The sequence below is a fragment of the Rhodamnia argentea genome, chromosome 3 (assembly GCF_020921035.1).
Source record: "Rhodamnia argentea isolate NSW1041297 chromosome 3, ASM2092103v1, whole genome shotgun sequence".
NCBI lineage: Eukaryota > Viridiplantae > Streptophyta > Magnoliopsida > Myrtales > Myrtaceae > Rhodamnia > Rhodamnia argentea.
Window position 1 is genome coordinate 17803592 of NC_063152.1, and position 16927 is coordinate 17820518.

A 16927-nucleotide genomic window follows, 5' to 3' on the forward strand; every position below is an offset into this window, starting at 1 on the left:
ACTCTTACATATTCTATCCTAGCCGATTGCAATTCATAACGCGCGGAAACCCTTATCAACGAAATCACTCGCCCATGCATGCATCAATGACCTAGTACCAGCCAAAAGCCAAAGGGAAAGAAAGGTAAAGAGAGACACCAAAAAAAAAAAAAGGAAAGAAGAGAGGAAGAAATGGTGAAGAAGAAGAAAAACATAAGGTGTAGAAGAAAGAGCCAAAGAGACCGATCAATAAGGCCAATTTGGACACGTGACGAGAGCTAAATGGAGTGTCTTACCGCGTACGTGGCAACACCGGCCCGCCCCATTTGTTTCTCGTGCGATTGGGGAGCTCAAGCGATGCATCAAAGCGAGAGAGACCGAGGCGGAGATCATTATCATGATCACGACCGGGAATGACCCGGTCGGGATCATGAAATGCTGTCCTGGCGGTCCATGGTTACGGTACGGCTTGGAGGACGGTCCTGCTGTTTTGGACCGTGATTGGGGTGCTCAAGGAAATTTCGCTCTCTTTAGCTTGCTTGCTTGAACGAAATTTATCGCTCTATATTCATAAGTAATTCGTGCATGTATTGTTGCATCTATGACTTTGCAACTATTTGGTGCTCATCTCAATCCTTACTTTCTGTATAATTTATTTTGTGTTTGTTACATGTATACTTCTCGACATGTTTAATCTAACATAGCTTGTGCAACTCAAGAGATTAGTCAAGATGGTTAAATTCAACGCCAGACGTTATGACGGCGTGTAAGTTCCATCTTTAAGATACCTTTATTTGGGCCATTCATGCAGGCCTTTTTGTCTCGGTAATCACGCAATTGCGGCTGGACAAGAGATCGGGATGGGTTAGTTTTCATGGTGAGAAATTGGGAATGTCACACAATCTATAATCATATATTTGAATTTTCAGGACGCGCGACTTTGAAATCACGTTTACACATAAGCCTCATTTCTTCGTTTTTTTTTTTAAACTTAGGCCTCGTTTAGCCGTAAGACATTGTAATCATCAATGGAACGAGTAGGATACCATTCTTAGCGGACCAAAGTTGAAGAGATTGGCTTGACACGTGTTGCAAATAATTTCTCACCCGATTTGGATTTCCGACAAAGCATGAAATCGAAGTTGTGCTCTAGTTCCACCCTTCAAAACTTCCGACATGTAGGCAACTTAACCTAATTCCTTTGAAAAGGCTCTCATCGACCCCTCTTTCGGTCTATCTACATTCCAGGAAATTCATACGCTCCCCTATCAACTTCGGTTATCACCTTCCGTGCCTCCTTGCCAAATTCAGGATATTCCGCTGCACGGATCTCGTTTCCGGACGGTGAAGTGAGACTAAGCTCATGAGCTTATTATCCTACATTAAAACAAATTGATAGGATCCCCTTCTGATGTCCCCATGCCCCTCCCACGTGGCAACATGGGGTGAAAAAGGGAAACAGGTAGGCCTAAGTGAAGTTGGAAATGAAATAAAAGATTAAGTAATTGTATGGGATTTAGGCAAGTGGCATTGTATAAAATGTCACTGCTACATTTAGGAGTGATCTTTCCCTCTTTTGAAAAGGAAGTTTTTTGTGCTTTTAGTTTCTCAGAGCTGCTCTTTTGATACCTTCGAATATCTAGTGACAATACTTATTACGATAATTTATATCAATGGAGCAAATAATTTCACCAAAAAATAAAAAAAAATAAACAGGCTTTGCAGAACGATATGATCTATAAAACAATCGATAAAGTTTGATTCCTTGCCTCAATTAGTAGTAACTCGAGAGTCCACTTCTTCTCAGTATTATGTGTGAAAGAAAAAAATGTAAAGACTACCATTAAAGCGGCGCAAGCAAGACTTATTATATCCATGAAATCATTGCGTCCACTACAAACATAAATAATTTTTCGCGTTTATCATTGGATGGGTGATATGTGTGCTCGAAGATATTCATGTAACCACATCCATCCGCGTGTTCACCCTCTTTGTCTCTTGAAACTTATTAGACTCGAAAACAAGTGCACGTTTTTAAGACCCCCAAGTTGGACAATTAACAAAATGTCTGAATTTTTCGAAACCTCATGGTCAGATCCAAAATCCAGTTGCGACTCCGAAGACTTTTTGCATTTCATTCATCAAGAAACCATTGGTATCCATAAATTAATTTCCTTAATCTATCAACTACACATAAGGAATTTTATATTATCCGCCAATAGCTTCGCCGAATTCCACGCTCATCCGTCTCGTTTTCTCACTCAAAAGAATCCATTGGAAAGAAGAGAAAATGTTATAAAACAAACAATTCTCTCTTTCGCCTATTTTTATCTCGTGCTATTTATAAAGAAGAAAAGTTTCCAAGTTTTATATAACACCAGTAGATTGGTTCTTTTTTTTTTTTTTTTCATGTGCCAAACAAGCATAGTCAAAATAGGGATCGGTGTACTGGACGTACCAAAACTTGTCACGAAGTTGCAATTGAGTCCTAAAGCTTACAAAAAGCGCAATTGAATCCTAAAAAAATAGCTTACATTTTAACAAACATTAAAGAAATTGTACAAAGAATCAGATTTGGATTAAAACAACATCTTTTGGGCCACGTCATCACCACGAAGGATAGAAAAAAACCACGTCGGTATTTCCCGTCAATCAAATTGGATAGAGTAAATTGAAGGATTCAAATGCCCCAATTTAATAAGTTTTAGAATTTTCTTGTACTTTTTGTAAGTTTTACAAGCAATTGCATTTTCGTGACAAATTTTAGGACTGTCGGTGAACTTATTCTGTTAGAATATAGTTAACTTACTAAAATCATGCAAACATTTCAGGCACGGTAAAAGTAAACCTCAAGAAGCTCCTTAAGCTAAAAAAAACTATGTAGATGCACATGTTAGCACTCCTTTTTAATCCGATTTGGTGAGATGGTCCGAAGTGCACGCGCGACCTAGAGCAGAATCGAGGGCACTGAAACAACAACAATCTAGATAGATGCATTATGCATTATTCGTGCGTAGGATGCACCACACACTCAATCTCGACTCGATCGACTCATACGTCACCGAACCTCTATAATTTGCCGCCATGCATGTGACGACTTGAATTTCGCCTAATTAAATTAATACGCGGAGCCATTAATTTTGGCTTCGGGTAAGACAGACTTTAGCTTTTAGGCTTAAGTTTTGGCGTAGTCGTCATTGAATCAAATGTTGTGGCAGGCGCGACAGTATTTAGAATGATGAGCCGATGGGCAATCGGTATTTGTTTTGGGTCTTGTTGAATCGGTTCACGTGAAAGTTGATCCGGGTTGAACCCGCGAAGCCCCCCAATCGACCTAGCCCCTTCCCCCCACTATACAAGGCGTCGATTTTCTCTCTCTTCATTTTTTTTGTGGACAATTTCTCTCAAGCTCTCTCAACTCTCTCTCTCTCTCTCTCTCTCTCTCTCTCTCTCTCTCTCTCTCTCTCCCTCTCCCTCTCCTTTGCCCAATAACTTCCCAGGCTTAGGGTCAGCAGTCCCCCGAGCTCGAGCCTCGACCACAGCCCCTTGTTGGATATTTCAATATGTTTTGAAATATTAAAAACTATATTATTGCAACGGCTTTTTACCGTCATCAATTCATAATATTTTTTGTCCTCCATTAATATATAATGCAGTTCTATAATAATTTTTCAACGGCTATATAGTGGTTTTCTAACGGCTTTATAACAACCGTGTAATGGCTTTGTAATGTCTAACTTATTTCTTCATAAACTCTCTATTATTTTACAATGGCTTTATAACTATATCTCAATGGCTCTATTTTGTGTGAATATAATTGAATTTCAAGAGACAACCTTAGTGATATTCAAGGAATTGCTAACAGAATTTCCTTTCATTCTTTTACTTTTCCTTGCTGGGTTATACATATAACATTATTCCTGTTCTTTCTAATATTTAGTACGGAGTATAGAAGGATGTCTGTTATATCTTTGGAGGATAGCCGCTTGAAGCTTTACGCACCGAGTTTCATACTCGGATGAGTGGAATTATTCTTAAGAACAGTGCTTGCACACCTCGGACATTTGATCTTCCTTTTCTCATCTTTTCCAACACCTTTCCTACAATTCTTATTTTTCATGTTATTTAATATTTTTTCCAACAATCTTAGGGATAATTACCTTATGGATTTTCAACCTAGAACTACCATTGCTACCACTGCTTTGGAATTAAATGAGGAATTGGAGATGGTGTAGGACAAATATCGCATAATCTTTGGGCGGTTGTCGTAGAACATTAGCGAGCATTCAACATAGGCGAAAATGCTTGTCAAGAGACACGTAGAAATCAAAAGGGTTGCTCTCATCTACTATGGTAAGCTCGTCGTGTTCGTTGATGTCGTCGACCAGAACCCGGACCAGGTATGCAGTCCTCCTCTTTCCCATGGCAAGCTTGAAGAAAACCATCTATGGTTATCTATAGTACTGTAATCCTGTCTGATTTTTAAGGCCACATTTGATGTAGCAAAGCGCCTTTACAGTTGCGAATCTGTGGTTGTTTGATGAAGTTTTCGTAAGATTTTAGGGGGGTGGTTCTTGTTTTGTCTCATTGCACTTGCGTACAAGAGGACATGCAAATGAGCGCGTAACAATCGTCCGAAAGAAATTAAGTTAGGTGATTTTGGCTGTTGGAATGACGTTATTGTGTTCAATTGAGTAAGATTTTATGAATCGCTTGTGCTGTCGCCCAGTTTCCAGTCTGAATTGCTATTTAGCACTTACAAAGGCTGTCATCGAGTTAATCTGGTTGAGCATATATATTTGTTGAGCTTGTGAAGAGCTTTGTAGCATACGAGGGTTGACTTCAGATGACGGGAAAATGGTTCTCTTTGTGGAGTAAATCAATATTTCCTATGTTTTTAGCTTCTGCCTATTTCTTTTTGTATAGATAGGGAAATAAAATTCAATGCAACTTTTCATGTTTAATCTAGAAAGATAGAAGGACTTTAGGATTACATTTTGAGCTTGAAACATTTATGGCGAAGTTCCATGGGAAAGTTTATATGAGGTTCTTTGGGGGAAAAGTACACTAGAAAGGTCATAATTTTTGTACATCATTCACTTAAATGCTGTAACTTGCAAAAATCGTTCACTTGAGTGTCATGTTGACGTGGACGCCAAAAAAACTGATGTGGCAGTCGGAAAGCCGACGTGGCACACCAGAAAACTAACGTGACTCGTTGGAAAGCCGACGTGGCACGCCGGAAAGCTAACGTGGCTCGCCGGAAAGCCGACATGGCTAGCCGGAAAGCTGATGTGGCTCGCCGGAAAAGTTGTTGTAGCACTCAAGTGAACGATTTTGCTCCAACGTGGTACTCAAGTGAACGATTTTTAAAAGTTATGACACTTAAATAGACGTTTTAAAAGTTATAGCACTCAAGTGAATGCCGTACATAAGTTATGGCACTCATGGTGTACTTATCCCGCTTCTCCGGTGTGAGTAGTTCCATTTGATAATCCTGGTGGTGCATGTGTCTTGGTTGCGTGGCACTTCTCCATTAGTACAAAACGTGGGTCTTCCCCACTGAGATTTATAGCATTGATGCACACGTTACTTAACATTAATCACTTGATCCGTTCCTTGAAAAGTCAGTACTAGTGTGGCATCGGAAGAGGGATGCTTTCTGCCACCATAACTACTTTGCTGTTGTCAATATTGACATGTGCATTTTGTGCATTCTCGTTTGTACTTTAAAGTGGTGTTTGTGTACATCCACTCTCGTACTTGGGGAAAAGTACACTAGAAGTGCCATAACTTGTGTATGACGTTCACTTGAGTGCCATAACTTTCAAAACGTTTACTTAAGTGCCATAACTTTCAAAAATCGTTCACTTGAGTGCTATGTCGAAGCAAAATCGTTCACTTAAGTGCTACAGTAACTTTTCCGGCATGCCACGTCGGCTTTCCGGCGACTACAGTAACTTTTGCGGCATGATACAGTAACTTTCCGGCATGTTACAGTAACTTTCCCGGCTGCTACGTCGCCTTTTCCGGCTGCCACGTCAACATGGCACTCAAGTGCACGATTTTTAAAAGTTATGGTACTTAAGTGAACGTTTTAAAAGTTATGACACTCAAGTGAACGCCGTACAAAAGTTATGGCACTTCTAGTGTACTTTTCCCCCCGTGCTTGCTCCCGTGCTTGCAAGTTGTATGGGTGTCTCTACGCAAGCGTATTCATAAGTTGTGCAGTCCCCGGATTTCTGAAGCGTTTGACCTTCACCTTTCGAGTTTTTCTTGCGCGTATTATTGCTTCGATAGCTTAAAAAAATTATATCTAGTGGATTTTTCCATTGTATTGGAGGATACAATGACGTTCACTGAATCTCAATTTCAGATGAGAAAAAATTCGAGAATGAATAAGTGTTCACCTTTGTGGGGATGTTGTAACTTGGAAATTATCCAAATAAAATTATGGAGGAAATGACAATCCTACTAGATCAATAGTTAACTTGGTTGAAGCAGATGATCTGATGATGTAATTTTTGCGAGCATTTTCAAAGCCAATATTGTGGCCATTGTGAGAGAATGGTTGGTAGACTCAAGTGCTACTGGACATGCATGTACAAACAAAGTGTTGATCCTCATATGATCTAGTAGGGGAAGTAAGATAAAAATATCTTATTTTGGTAAGTCAAGAACTACTCAAGTTCTAGAAAATGGAATGAAACCAACACTTTACGTGTCTACGCATTGTGATTGCCAAGTGGCAATAGCCATTGCAAAGAATGAAACATTCAATGGTAGAAAGAAACACGTCCACTTGAGACATGATATGACAAAGCAATTGCTTCAAAATGAAATTATGTTCATCGATTATATTATGTCATAAATGGATTCAGCTGATTCTCTAACTATTCATCAAGGGGAATGGGACTTAAGCCAGTTGAAGAAAATCAACAGTGATGGTAACTCGACGCAGCTTTCAGCAAAGATAACAAGCAAATGCTTGCTTAAGAGAGAAATATCGAAAAGTCTGGTAATAAAATAATAATCCTCCAAAACATCATAAACACACCTTTTATAGGGTGTTAACCCCAATCCTAACCCTAGTAGGATTCTAAACATCAAAATTCAAAATTACAAATTGCCATTAATAGTAAAATAAATCCTAAAAATACTATATAAAAAAAACCTATCTAGATGATCCCGAATCGCCAAAATCCATCGTTAATCACGGCCAAAGGTGTGAATATTGATCAAGACCATTTCGCTTCAGCCAACCGAATTTGAGCCCGATCCGATGTCGTAGGCCCGATTTGCCGGTTCTTAGCACATTACCGTTTCGCCTTTTGATTGGATTTTTGTCTCGTCCAATCGATCCGAAACACACTACTAATACATTCCGCATTATAACCCAATCCATGTGATTGGTTTATATGTGTAATAACAAGTCACTTGTTGATCTAATTATGTACTATTAAACTTTATGTCCCTCTTAAGGTGAGAATAGTACAAGATTGCAAGGAAAAAGAGGTTGAGTCAAGCTCTTAATAAATTTCATAGCCATTATTGGTGGTGTATTATGCTGCAGAATATATTTGATGGAATCACCTATATAAGAGTGGGGTGGGGCTGCTCCTATGAGAACTTTTTGTGAAAATATCTAGAGCATTTATGAATAAACCAAGCACGTGCATGGACTATTAGCGCAAAATCGCATTGAATAACAAATCTTATGGGAGTGTGATGTGATTGGTAAAAATCATAATTCAGAAAAGGAATTCTTTGTTCATAGAAGTTCTAATTTCACCAATGATTTCGTTTTCATTCTTTCTAGTATTGGTTCATAGTCTAATAAACACCAGTACCGATGCATTACACTCCAATAACCCATCATTGCATTATTCTATTTTTTTTTCTTTTCAAAACCTGTTGAAATATGGGGGGATTCTTGGATATTTCAATATGTTTTGAAATATTAAAAGCTATTATTATTGTAATGGCTTTTTACCATCATCAATTCGTAACATTTTTTGTGCTCCATTAATATATAATGGTTCTATAATGATTTTGCAGCGATCATATAATGGTTTTCTAACAGCTTTGTAACGGCCGTGCAATAGTTTTGTAACGTCTATTTATTTCTTCATAAACTTTCTATTGTTTTACTTATAAAGGTTTCTCAATTGCCCTATTTTGTTTGAATATAAATTGAACTTCAAGAGACAATCTTGGTGTTATTCACGGAATTACTAAGAGAATTTCCTTTCATTCTTTTACTTTTACTTGTTGGGTTATACACATTACATTGTTTATGTTCCTTCTAATATTCAGTACGGAGTATAGAAGAATGTTTATTGTATCTTCGGATGATAGCCGCTAGAAGCCTTACGTACTGAATTTTGTACTCCCAGGGGTGGAATTTTCCTTAAGGACAATGCTTGCATGCCTTAGACATTAGATCTTCCTTTTCTCATCTTTTCCAACACGTTTCCTACAATTCATATTTTTCATGTTATCTAATATTTTTTCCAACACCCTCGCCTTCTCGCCCTTGACCAGCTCTCTCGCTCGTTCGCCTTCTAGTTCAAAACTCGATCGCGCGCAAGAAGAACGAAGCCTGAGCTCGTTTTGGTGACAGTTCGACTCCCCGTTTTCTCGTGCTTTGGACCAGAGGTAAGTAGAGCCTCTAACTTGCCGTCTATGTTGTCTACTAATCGCTCAATTTAGCGCGAAATGCTGATTCAGTTTTGGGTTTGGCCAAACACTCTATTGCTTGCATGTTGATGATCCTTGTTTGCCTATGACTGCTGTTACTTGAATTAGTGTCTCGTGGTCTTGGGTTAGTAGAAATGTAGAATCTAGGAGCTGATCTTCTTGCATGCTGTCGGTTTGACATGAATTGAGGTTGAGGTGAATACGGTTTTCGACCGTGAGCTGTCATAGCTTGATTGTGCAGTTCTGTGCTTTGCATGTTGTAATTGACGGGCTATCTGGCATCTCGTGGTGTTAGGTGATTGGTTTGCAGTATCTGATCATCCTGCATGTGAATCCTGTGGTCCGATTTGGTCATAGAACCGTGTAATCGAACGACCATGAATACGTATTGTGAACCATTTGTCTTGGCACGGTAGCATGGATTATTGATTGTGGAGTCCATCTTGATGGTGGCATGTCACGAGTTGTGGTTATTGTTGTTCATTCATGCATGGGCTGTAGGTCAACGGGTCGTTGCATTAAAAGATGAAACAAACAAATGAGTGCGCATGAATGAGAATTGAATGCGATATTTCAGTTCCCCTGGTATTGATGCTCTATTTCAGTTCGTCTGGTAGCGCTACGTTACTTCAATGTGTCTGGGAAAGTTGTTACGTTGGATGCATTCTAACAATACCTCATAGGAGCCAAAGGAAATTCGGGATGCCGTTGATCGGATGCCATGGAGTGCGAAGCTCGAATTGGTTCCTAAAGTCCGGATTGGTCCTAGAAGAGATTGGTAAGTCCCGAAGGTGATTGTTGGGTTGGTCCTATAAGATGGGTTCGTCCCACTCGACAATGATAATGAGACAAATAGTGTGTGGTTCATATGGATTGTGGCTTTGCATTGCATTGAAGGAGTCTTGTGATGACACGGAATAGCGAGTCATGCGTATGCTCATGCATGTGCTATTCACGAAACCGGTAAAAGTCGTATGGCATGAAAGTAGAGTCTTTGTTGGTTTTATTCTATGTCGTCTGGAGCCATTATTGTCATGTTCGCTGAGGGTCCTTGCCTGTTGCTTTGCTCGATTGGGTGTTTGATGGATAATGTGGTCGTCTGGTTAGATGCTTTGCTTGTTGAGTGTTATACTCACCCTTGTTGATTTTTCACATTTTATACTAGCCGTAGTATAACAGTAGTAGTGACGGCAGCACTGGTGGCCAGGAGCAGTGGACAACCAATGGTGGTTAGTGTGTACAGACAAGCTTTTGGAGGAGTCACGGCTGCGGTTACCTTTTTAATGGCGTCGTAATGTAGATAAGGATGACAGAGATGGTGGTAGTAGCATGAACAATGAGGAGGGGAGTAGATACCCTTTTGCCTCCTAGTGATAGTTTTTGATGATGACTAGTAATCACATGTAAATAACCGGCTACGATATCTATGCATATGAGATCGGGTGTTTGTGATACATGTTGGATGATATTATTAAATGACGAGTACAGGTAGTGAAACCTATAAAGGTCATAACCCTTAGCTACACGTTATCTATTGATTGGTTGTGTTATGGCCTCATGAATGATTTGATTTTATTTGTATTCCACATGGCCTCATGAATGATTTGACTTTATTTGTATTCCACATGCGCCATATATTAAAATAATAGATTAAAAATGGGCGCGCCTTGTACGGTGACGCCCTTGGATGTCACAATGCATGTGACATGAACCAAAGGTCATCATGGGCCGAGGAAGTGGCCAAGATGATGGGACAAGCCTTGAAGCCTTTAAGGGCCCATGAATTTCATGGGAAAAATTACTCCGAAAAGTCTTAAACTTATTGAAATTGTATTAATTCATTCATAGATTTTTTTTTGCCAATTAAGTCCTAAGTTTTTGCAATTGTGCAAATTCAGTCCACTTTCTTGGCTGGCGCTAATGTGAAAATTTGTTAATAATATTTTAATAATTTTTCTTTTTTTTTCCTTGTTTTGTTCTTTTTTTTTCTCTATGTTTTTTTTCCTTCCTACTTCTACAGTGACCGGCGAGGGTCGCCAAAGCTTGCCGGCCACTAGGCGAGGCCGCCTCGCCCACGACCACGATGGCATCAATGGCCACAGTGGGAGTAGGGAGGAAAAAAAAGAAAGAGAAAAAATTTAAATAGTAAGGAAAAATTTTAAAAATAAAATATTATTAAAAATTATTCACGTCGGCGCCAATCAGTAAAATGGGCTAAATTAACACAATTGCAAAAGGTTTAGGACTCAATTGGCTAAAAAATTATTTAGAATTGAATTAGCATAACCGTAATAGGTTTAAGACTTTTTTGGTAACTATCCCAACTTCATGTGTTCTCCACAATATCCTTGGGGACAATATGGGAAATCTAGGCTTGTATTCTAGAGTATTCCTTAAGAGTTAAAGCGGTTCATTGGTAGATGAGAAGATGGACATCCACCGTTAGATAAGGGGAGATGTACAGCTGAAATGAAAGGAGTCCATGTATAAATAGGGATCCCTCTCTCATTTTATCACCTAACAATCTAAACACAGCATATAAGAATTCAGAGTTTCTCTCCACAAGGTTTTCTCTCTAAAGTTCTTCTGTAACTGCGAGTAAGGCTGATTTGGGAATGGATTTCCTAAACTTCATGGTACGGAATGCTAGAATCAGCATGCCACATGCATGCCAATTTACTAGCCTGGCACAAAAGTATCATACCATAATGGACATGTTCTTTTATTTTTTTGGTCCTAGTGGTGCCAATACAATCATATGTGAGATTCCTTGTGTAGTCAAGTTCGTAATAGGGAAATTGTCAGAAGAGAGGATTGCAGCGAGTCGATGATGGCTAATGAGAAAGCCAGAGAAGGAACACCGAGGAATATACCTAAGTGCACATAGAAGGAGCATGAGAAGTATCCCACAACAACACAAGAAAGGTTTGGTCAGTGATATAAAAGTAAGCATCAATCCAGCTAGTGATGTACTAACTGAGACACATCAATTGCTGGTTGAACACTATTTCCAAACCCCTTTTCATAAAATTATTCAAATTCGATGCGAGGTGATAGATTTGTTAAGTTTTCATAGTCTCTTCGCAAAAAATGGCATTATTGACAATTTGAAACATTTGATCAAAAACATATTCTCATATGTAGCTCTCATTACGATTATTCAGTATCTTGGAAATTATGTAAACAAACATAAGCTATATGACTTTACCAAAAAAAAAACATAAGCTATATGAGATTCTTAGGCCTTAAACAGTTAAATTGATGAAGTCCCGGATTCGAATCTCCCCGGCTACGGCTTGGAGAACTTAACTGGTGGCATTGACGCTCATATCCCCACCATCCCGAGGAATAGTCTATTGTAGGTGGAAAATCTCGGTTACCAAAAAAAAAAAAAAACAGAAGCTATATGAAATTAATGAGCAAATGTCATATCCGTAAAAAAAGTGGGGTTCTACAATTAAACCTGATATCGAATTTAAAAGCGCATTGTGCAGGTTTCATATTTCGAAGTCAACAAAAAACAAAACCTTATGTTTCCTTTCAGTCTATTGGGTCGAGGATGTCATTTATTTCAACAGTTGAAGCTTTTTTTAACCACCAGTATACAGTTGAAATAGGACATTAAAAGGAAATTTAATAAAACAAGGGGTTACGTCAAGGCTCGGGGCAGAACCATATAACGTTCAAAGGAAAAAAGGTAAAATGATAACATTTAATCAATAGAGTGTAAAGCCATGAGACTGTTCATTAAAATTATCTCAAGCATGAGTCCGTCAATATATATTCAGTTAGACTCACATTTACTCAAAAACTTAAGTTAATGAGTTATGAGCCAACTAAGATATATTAAGCGATGCCTCTTTGCTCGGTGCATCGTGGTTTCTCCCCCCTCTCAACTCGGGCTTTTTTTTGTTAGCGGATATCCCTACTTGTTAGCCCGCTTGTTTTTTGTTTTCTCTTTCCCTGTTCTAGTTTGTTGGCCATCTGTTTTGGCCATCCTCTTGATGTATTTTACAACCGGTACACCGTCGAACTCTCCATGTCACATTATGTGACATATTGAGTTCATGGTTTTTGTGTCCGGTTCTTTTGTATCTAGCTTGTTGAAAGATCAATACATACTTGCCTTACCAAAAAAAAAAAAAAGATATATTAACCGATCAACACCACACCAATTCTCCAATGTGGAACTTCTTTAACATGACTTACTTGTACATCTCAACAAAGACAATAAGTTGCTTATTACCTAGTTAGTCAATTGATGTAGTAGAAACGGATGATAGCACAAATCTAAAGAAAACGCTAATTTCGTAAACACAAGTGACAACTTGCAAACGTACAAATTTGTGAGATAGTAGAGCAATTTCTCACAATGCATTAAATGGTCAAAGGAGGTAGATTTCCGACCAAAAAAATAATAATAGTGGAGGTAGGCTGTCCTTACATGAATATCGTAAAGCAATATTTACACCTAAAAGAAGCAAGAGCGGAATATATTCACACTGAGAAATACCACTAGATAACCTAGTTCAATAACTTTTACGTCGAAATGAACAATAAATATGTAACCCTCATTAGATCTAAAAGATAAAAGCTGATAAAATTATCCCGACCTCTAAGATAATTACATAAAAAATTTAAGATCTCAAACAAGCAGAATAAATCGTAATCTCGAATCTTATCACATCCTGCGTTATTCAGTGTCCTTTCTTGTTCGGAGCCTTCAGGCCATCAAACCATACTATTGTAGCAAAGAAATTCTTGAGCGAGCAAAAGGTATGGGTTTAATACACCAAGAAAAAAATTAGGTACTTTCAATAAAACAAAGGGTTTAACTTTAGCCATAAAAATCCCCGTAATGTCCAAGGGCATAGGAAGGTATCATTAGAAAAAAGACCAACACAATAGTCAACCTAAATATAAACACGGGTCTTGTGACTAGCTAGAGCTTGCCTGCTTGGACTTGTTAGGAAGACCAAAGCATGTTTTGGTTAGGTCTAGACAAAGAATAGTCCCTTTTAGGCTCGAAATTGGCCCACTTAGGCCTGGTCAACGCCCGCCTAGGCTCAATTATGGTATGAAAAAGGACTTAGTGACCATTACATTATCTTATCACCAAAAGATTATTACATTATTGTGGAGAAGTTTTGACAAGGGCTTTTGGGGTGTGTTTGGTTCAACTTTTCCAAAGGGTTTTGGGTCTCTAAAGCCCCTTGGGGAAAATATTGAGATATTTGACAAGCCTTTTCAAGGGCATTTGGATGATTTTTGAGAAAAGTGTCAAAAAGTTTTAAACCTATTGAATTGGTATCAATTTAGTCTTAAATCTTTTCCATTGATGTCAATTCAATCATAAACTTTTAATTGGTGCCAATTTAGTCCTAAACCTTTTACATTTATGCCAATTCAGTCCTAAACTTTTTGCATTTATGTTAATTGAGTCGATCAAGTCAATTTTGGCCTAAAATTCGCTGACGTGGACGTCTATTGTCCTACGTGGCACCGCTGGCCATAAAGTAGATTTTTTTAACATTTTTTTAATAGTTTTAATAATTTTTTAATGAATGAGAGAAAATAAAAAGAAGAAAAACTAAAATATTCATTAAAAAATTATATAAAAGTATTAAAATAATATTAAGGAATATCCACGTTAGTGCCAGCCATGCCATATAGGACAACCGCCGTCCACATCAATGAATTTTAGGCTAAAATTAGCTAGATTGAATCAATTAATACAAATGTAAAATGTTTAAGACTGAATTGGCATAAATGTAATCGATTTAGGTCATTTTTTACACTTTCCCCGAGGACTTTTAGACTTGGTGTTGAGCCTAACTCGCCCATTGATCGGGTTTAATAGATAGTGGTTAGTGATCAAGAGGTGAAGATGCATAAAAGAGGCGAGGGAGTAAAATAATTGACTGGGAAGAATAAGAAGAATGAAATGTTTATCAGAAGTGTAAAACTTGGGTTATCGAAAACTCATTATAAGTGCGTCACTATCTTTATCTAGATAATACACGATTTTCCTAAGAATCAACACATGAAATGGATAGGACCAGCGTTACCTCCGATTATAACATAAGCTATCTATTTCGATTGTTATTAAGTTATGTATGCCTTCGACCGAAAAACAAGAAAAAGTTAAGTATGCCTTTGCTATTAAATGGAAGAGACACCGAATCTCTTGTTTCCAAAGCTCGAAAGCGCATTGTCAACGGTCCTCCTCTTCGACCAAAAAAAAAGGGTCCTCCTCAATGGTTGACTTTCTATCGCACCCCTTCCTCCACGACACGTTGCGCTTTGTCTATCAAAATCTCCATCAACTCCTAGGTCGAAGCTTGTGCATCGAGTGTCCAATTATTTTTGCCAAGTTTGTACTTGTCTTGAAAATAGGTGGTCAAATTTGTTGAAATTCCAGAATCATTTTCCATATGAGGTGACAAATTTGTTGGATTTTTGCGACTATGGATAGTCTCACTGCAGAGAATGACGGTATTCGTAGTTTCTTCGGATAAATGAGTTTTAGATTAGGGTTAGTAGCAAGAAAAATCTTCTGATACACGCGTGATAAATTTACACAAAACTAATCTTTTGACCACCAAAAATTTTAACTCGATACACTTGTGACAAATTAATCATTCGTTAGTTTTCATTACATTTTACCATCAAATTGATGAGTTAAATGACACGTGACAATTGACGAGATGCACAGTTTAGGATTTTTACCATCCATTTGTTACGGATGTACTAGTCTGTGATTTTTTGTGATAAAAAATTAGTATGGTCAAATTTATCATAAGTATATCAATTTGGGATTATTTGTGATAAAAAAAATAGTTTGTGGTAGATTTATCACATGTATATCGGTTTGAGATTTTTCATGGTATTAACCTCTTAAATTATTTCTAAAAATATTGTTGGTTGAGCACATGTTCTCCTTACGTGGCTCTCATTCATAAGGGGGTCCAACCTGATTCAGACGAGACCGGTACCCCATGCCGCCTAGCAACGATTTTTTAAGATAGAAAGTTATCTGCTCAGATTATTATAGATAGTAGAAATTCTATAAACAACATTAATGCTGGTTTCATATTTTAAGTACGAAAAAATAATTATTATGTTACCTTTATGTCTGTTAGGTCTAGGATGTCATTTTTGTTGTTGATAGCACTATCATTCGGAGGGGGTGAATAGGTAATGTGGACCAAACTTGACAAATCAAAGCATAATTAAAACAGTAAAGTTTAATATCACGTAAAGTCGGGGACTGAAGAAAAACAGTGTTGTGATTAGATTCATTTGTACACAATGTATTATCAATGATAATAACAAAAAGTTCAGCGATATAGAAAATTTGCACAAGAGGTTATAGTGGTTCGGCTTATTGCAAGGCTACGTCCGCTCTCCACGCACACAACCTATTGACTAGATTTTACTAATGAATCAATAAGAAGTTACAATGAGTGTACTTCTCAGATTGACAGATCACACTATCTCACATCATCATTCTTTTCAAAGCCTCTTGAGGATTACAACTTTGAAGCCCATTGCACAAATGATAACCATTCTATTTATGAAATCAATTTCTAAGCAGAAATAGATTTTTTTTTCTATTTATAGGTTCTGGACGAGTTTTTGAGCAAATAAACTCGTTTAATAATGACAAAAAATTTTGGTTCTTGAAACAGAAGTTCATTTGATAATAGCATAAAATTTTGAGGGTTGTCGGGAATTGACAGATTGGAGGACCGGCAATCGATGAATCAATGGACGAAGGACCGATGGATAGTGAACCGGCGGACCAATGGATGATAGACTAACGGACGATGGTTGAGAGGCTGGTGAACCGGCAGACCTGTGGTTGGCGAACCGCGAGACAGTAGACTAGGGAGTGGTAAACCGACGAAAGGGGGCCGATGGACAGACGGAGGACGTATTGGCGAACGGGGGGCCGGTGAACGGCGGACTAGCGAATCAACAATTGGCGGACAGGATGCTGATGGACAGCGGATCAATGACCGGCACAAGAGAGAGAGAGAGAGAGAGAGAGAGAGAGAGAGAGAGAGAAGAATTCTTATTTCTCTTTTTTGTTCCAAGATCGGAAAAGCTGAAAATTTTAATTTCTTATTTCTGTTCCAATACGATTTTTGGAACAAGCTTTTGTTTCGGAGATAGAAAAATGAAATTGTGTTACTAAACGGATTTCTATTCTAAATTTATTCTAGAAACAGATTTGGATCAGAAA